A 6,000-nucleotide genomic window follows, 5' to 3' on the forward strand; every position below is an offset into this window, starting at 1 on the left:
GGAGTTCAGCAGAGCTCTGTACAATGCAATAAATGGGGCTGTTGGCCGTGATACTCCCATCACGGCCTAATTAAAAGACTAGCACACAGTTAATTTGTAAGGTGTTTAAAATTTTGGAACTGAACAAAATCTCAGCTATTGGGACGTTTTCAACTAGTTTCCCATAAAGCCTCGTTCATACCTCAACTATGCCACTTACCATATTGCTTGTCATCTGCTTGATTGTTTATTTCCCTCACCCGGCTCTGAACACACAGAGGGTGGAGCCTCTGTCTGGGAAATGTTTGTAGTGCTGGGTACATTGAAGCCAACTAATAGATCTTTTCCTTTTATGATCATTACATAAAAGATTGAACAAACTTCTAAATGATTCATTTCAAAGAGAAAAGAATATTTACTCAAAATCGTTCAACTTATGAGTGGCTTATAAACCATCACCCCAGCATTTCATGAGCTTAGACTCATCAGAGAAACGGGAGTAACTACCCTATCTTTCTGAGGCATTTCATTCAGGAAGTATGCCTACAATCCACGAGACAGATCAGGCCTCTCCAAAGACCTGGGTGGGTCAGGGCACTCTGGCACTCAGTGTTACCTGACCCCAGGAAACATAGAAAGAGCAGGCCATCGTAGTGAATAAGGCAAGATCCAACGGCCCTCTGCAACTGTCTAGACTGGCATCGTACACAGTCCTTCATTTCTTTTATATCCTTTAAGAAGAAGGTTGCTCCAGAAACTGCAGAGAAAGTGGAGGGTAAAGCAGTAAAAATTGCACAAAGTTGACTTTGAGTTTTCTGGTTCAAGTGTCAGCCCTGCTACATTCTTGTCTCATGGCTTCCTGTAGTCTTTTGAACTCTCTAAGGCTCAGTTCTTCTCAACGTAAAATAGAGGCCACTTGCCATCACCACTTGGCAGAGCTATGGTGAGGTCGGCGTAAGCTAATGGGAAAGGTTAATATTTGAGAGGTTACCATCACCATTGTCAAGCAATAATGTATGGAACAAAATCCCCTAAATTTAGTCCTTTCTCATGGACAGAACCAAACCTCAGCATTTTTTTTATTCCAGGAGAGGTGCTTTGCTTGAATCAAGGGGCTGTGACTGCATGTTTGTTTCATTAAGCCTAGGAAATAACCATGCTACGATGAAAGTGAGATTTTGGATTATAGCAGACTTTTACAGCAATGAGAGAAGACTCCCTAAATCAAAGGAGTGTGGCACCAGGTGTGACAGCAAACTGGTGGCAGTGTGGCATCTAGCTTTTCTAGATGAGAAAAGCTCTTTTAAACTAGCTGTCTATGCTCTTTGAGCTAAATGTTTTCCTTTTGCCCCCAGGACTTCAGCTTAAAATCACTAAGTGCCATTAAACTGTTCTTTGTATCTTTTTTTTAATATCTTAAATAGTTTATAATAAAATTTTTTAAGGCAAATTGAAAAAAAAACCACTAAATGCAGCAACACTAACCTATCCAGCCCTCAGAAAGATAAAGCTATTTCTTTACAGATTGTGGGATGCATTGGCTAGGCTACAGAACTTTCTAAAGGTTACCTAATTATAATCTGCAGATTCAGAATATTCACTTACTACTTCCCTCTTCCTAGAAATCTGCACACCATTCATCAGCCCCAATACACGTGCACATGTGCACACACACGCACACACACCTGGCAGTCTCTTATTCATCTTTCAAAACCCAGCTCAAATGTCACCTCCCTGACTCCAGCCTGCTGGCAGATTGCTCCCTGTTCTGTGCCCCTCTGAACTTTGTCCATTTATTTCAATAAATAACTGGGATTTGTTAAGACTGTGTCTTCATCACTTATATACACTCAGCACCTAGAACAGTTCCCATCTTGCCTCTTTCCTTTTTTTCTCCCTTCCTTCCCTCTTCCTCCCTCCCTTCGTTTCTCCCTGTTCATGCACCTGAAGCCTGGGAGCATAGCCCCAAACCATGGAGTCCTCATTACCTCCTCTCCCATACGCCCACTCTAAATCCAAACTGTCAGGAAATCCTCTCAGTTCTGCCTCTAAAGCTGCATAATCAGAAACTGATCCTCTCTCCAGGCCTACAGCAAACAGCCTGAGTTGAGCCTCTGTCATCTTTCTTTCTTGGTTACTGCAACCTTCATGGGTGTCCCTGCTTTTAACCTTTCTCCCTGAAGTCAAATCTCAACACATATCCAGGGAAATCCTTTGAAAACCTAAGTCACCTCTGTTCAAATCCTTCCAATGGCTCCCTGTTTCAGTCAGAGAGAATGTTCTATACACAGATTCAGAGGCACTCTTGGGTAGATTGGTGTAGGCCATTTTTGTGTGTGTGTGGTAGGCGGGCCTCTCACTGCTGTGGCCTCTCCCGTTGCGGAGCACAGGCTCCGGACGCGCAGGCTCAGCGGCCATGGCTCACGGGCCCAGCCGCTCCGCGGCATGTGGGATCTTCCCGGACCGGGGCACGAACCCACGTCCCCTGCATCGGCAGGCGGACCCTCAACCACTGCGCAACCACGGAAGCCCCTGGTCATTATTTTTTGATAAATGGAGGACCAAGCCACCTGGGTTCACTTTTACATTTTAGTGACAATTATATTTTTAACTCATTTGTATTAAAAATATAATCAGAACCAACAGCATAAAACTAAACATTTGGCAAATTTTGTAGAATGAGTAAAACCAGATCATGGGCACAGTATTTGAAGGGGTCTTGATGTAAGACCTCTGAGAACTCGTGACTGAACTGGTCTGGGAATGCAACCCATGACCAAGGTGGGGACAGAGGTGGTGGGAACGGTGAATCTTTCAAAATGCACAGCCACAAAGATTCATTTAGATGGTGAATTGCTCATACATAAGAAACAAGTATAGGTTGGCATATTTGGACAAAACATGATCTTTTTTAAGGAGTCATTGTGTCTTCAGGCTCAAGATATTTTAGGCCAATGTATCAGATAGACAATATTCATCATTTCACTTCCTAATGACTCTGTAATATGCCGTACCTGCTGTTTCTGCAAAACATGTACACAGGGCCTCATCACTCTTGGCCAATGGCAGAATAAACACATCCATAGACCTTTCAGTATCCATTCTTTCTTTTTTAAAAAAATATATATTTATTTATTTACTTATTTATTTATTTGGTTGCTCCAGTTCTTAGTTGCGGCACGTGGGATCTTCGTTGCGGCATGCAAGCTCTTAGTTGCAGCATGTGGGATCTAGTTCTCTCACCGGGGATCAAACCTGTGCCCCCTGCATTGGGAGCATGGAGAGTCTTGGCCCCTGGACCACCAGGTAAGTCTCTTCAGTGTCCATTTTTATGAGTCAGAAACTACCAGACAGAGTTTTGTGATGGCCTGGGGGCTACACACTCAGGGGCCAAAACAAAAATAGAATCCTTCTCTATTTTGTATGCCCCGGGCTTCTTTCTTAGCCTCTGAAGATCCATACAAAAGAGAATAAAAATGTAATAGATTTTCCCCTTCACCATCCCTATGTTTATTCAGTGAATTTAAATGTAGACGTAGCCCGAGTTATCTAAAAATTGCACACAAAATCGAATCCCAATCAATTTCATAAGAACTGTTCTTGAAGTGTTTTATAAAAATAAACATTTTCTTGAACTCTAGTAAATTATATGCATACTGAAGCATTTAGGGAGCAGTGTACTGATCTCTATAATTTACTTTAAAATGCATTTTAAAAAGATAGATTAATGGGTGAGCAGAGGGATGGATATGTGATTAAATAACTATATTAAAATGTTAATGGTGAATCTCAGTGATAAGTATATATGTATTCTCTGCACCAGAGGCCTGTTAGTGATTTATATATTGCATGACATTTTCTATTCGAGTTTGACATGTAGAATCACTTTAATTTCATGGTAACTGACAGTCCTAATAGCCCAGCTAATTTGAAACTAACAATATTGCTGTGTAATAGGAAAAAAATGGTGTTTGTGTTTGAATTTTTTAAATTTTGCTATATGTTTTAAATTTTTCATAAAAAAATCTAAATAATCACCATAAAAAAGAATGAAACAACGCCATTTGCAGCAACATGGATGGACCTAGAGATGATCATACTAAGTGAAGTAAGTCAGACACAGAAAGACAAATATCATATAATATCACTTATATGTGGAATCTTAAAAAAAAAAGATACAAATGAACTTATTTAAAAACAGAGAGGAAGGAATCAAGCCCCCAAGATGGCAGCAGCATCGGAGGAGCAGATAGCTGAGGAAGGAGGCGGTGGCCACGGCGACTGCAGATCCCCTGCCGCCATCGGCTCTACCCAGCGACTGCCCCCACCGCCCCTGCCCCAGCCCCTGCAGCCGGGGTCCCAGGCGTCCCCAGCCTCGGCGCTGGCTCTGGACCGGCTGCCTCAAAACAACATGTTCATGGCGCTGCCCATCGTAGCCATCGAAAACATCCCCAGCTTTATGTCCCAGGACAAAACTAGCCAGCTCCCCCTGGCTTGTAAAAGAATGGACTTGGTCTGCCAGAGAATGTTGAGTCAGGGATTTCTAAAAGTGGAGAGGTACCATAATCCATGTCAGAAGCAAGTTAAAGCACAACTCCCGAGGAGAGAGTCAGAAAGGAGAAACTGTTCATTAGCTCCTCATGCAGACATCCTTGCTGCTGTCGAAACAAGGCTGTCTCTCTTAAATATGACTTTCATGAAGTATGTGGACTCCAATCTCTGTTGCTTCGTCCCAGGAAAGGTGATTGATGAGATTTATCATGTGTTGAGATATGTCCATTCTAGCAGAGCCCCTCAGCGAGCTCATGAAGTACTTCAAGAGTTAAGGGATACTTCCTCCATGGCAACAGAATACTTTGATGAAAAGATTGTTCCATTTCTAAAGAGGAAATTACCAGAATCAGATGTATCTGAAAGGTTCATGGGCTCTCCTCCAGTTCCAGGACCTTCTGCAGCCCGGACAGCAATGCAACTCTTCTCCAAACAAAACCCTTCAAGACAAGAGGTTACCAAACTCCAGCAGCAGGTTAAGACAAATGGTGCTGAGGTGACTGTTCTCAGGCATGAAATTTCTGAGCTTCGTACCAAAGAGCTAGAACAGCAGAAACAGCTTCAAGACCAGGACCAGAAACTGCTAGAGCAGACCCAGATTGTAGGTGAACAGAATGCACGGTTGGCAGAGCTGGAACACAAACTGAGAGAAGTAGTGGAAAGTGCAGTAGGAGACTCCTCAGGGTCTGGGCAGAATGAAGAGTCTCCTTGGAAATGAAAAAAGGCCGCAGAAGCCATAGACTCTTCCTAGGAAATCTAAACATCTCCGAAATAGAAAGTTAACCAGAATGTGCTTCTAGCTCCAGAGGAAGACCTGACTTCATAGCTTGAGCAGTTCTGCATATCAGGTCACTGTGAGCAACATGGTGTGCCTTAGCTCTAGGCTTTCGGAACACAACTTAAACTTGAACTCTCATGGTTGGGACAGTCTTTTCCTGCTTCTCCTGGTTGAACTGATGCACAGAATCCTTTTACTTTGCAATAGATTTGTACTATCCAGACCTTTCCTACCGTGTTTTGAGAAGTTAACTTTATTTCTGTGCAGATAACGTTTAAAGCAAATTTATTTGTTTCTGCGTATATGCACATTACATAAGGATCTTAAACCCGTCCTGACAAACTGGAAGTTAAGTTTAATACGTAAAATGTCCTATTCACTTGAAAGAAAAGATCTACTTTTTAAATGGACAGTATCTTGTTTTTTAAAAAAAAAAAGTTGACTTTTTGTTATAAATGACCTTTGTCTGGAATGTCTGAAAAGTAGTAAATGCTTTTTGGTATTGAAGTAATGGGTAACTAAAACGGACTTCCATAGTATTGACTGTAGAAGGGATCTCTGCAGTATTGACTATATATATATATATATATATATATATATATATATATATATATAGTGTGTGTGTGTGGTATGCGGGTCTCTCACTGTTGTGGCCTCTCCCGTTGCGGAGCACAGGCTCCGGACGCGCAGGC

At 42.1% G+C, this 6,000-nt stretch overlaps 1 pseudogene; it reads left to right on the plus strand.

The window, feature by feature from the left end:
* Window positions 1-4,204: 4,204 nt before the first annotated feature.
* LOC131756661 (F-box only protein 28 pseudogene) lies at window positions 4,205-5,248 on the plus strand (annotated as a pseudogene).
* Window positions 5,249-6,000: the final 752 nt, after the last annotated feature.

This window comes from Kogia breviceps, chromosome 5 (assembly GCF_026419965.1).
Source record: "Kogia breviceps isolate mKogBre1 chromosome 5, mKogBre1 haplotype 1, whole genome shotgun sequence".
NCBI lineage: Eukaryota > Metazoa > Chordata > Mammalia > Artiodactyla > Physeteridae > Kogia > Kogia breviceps.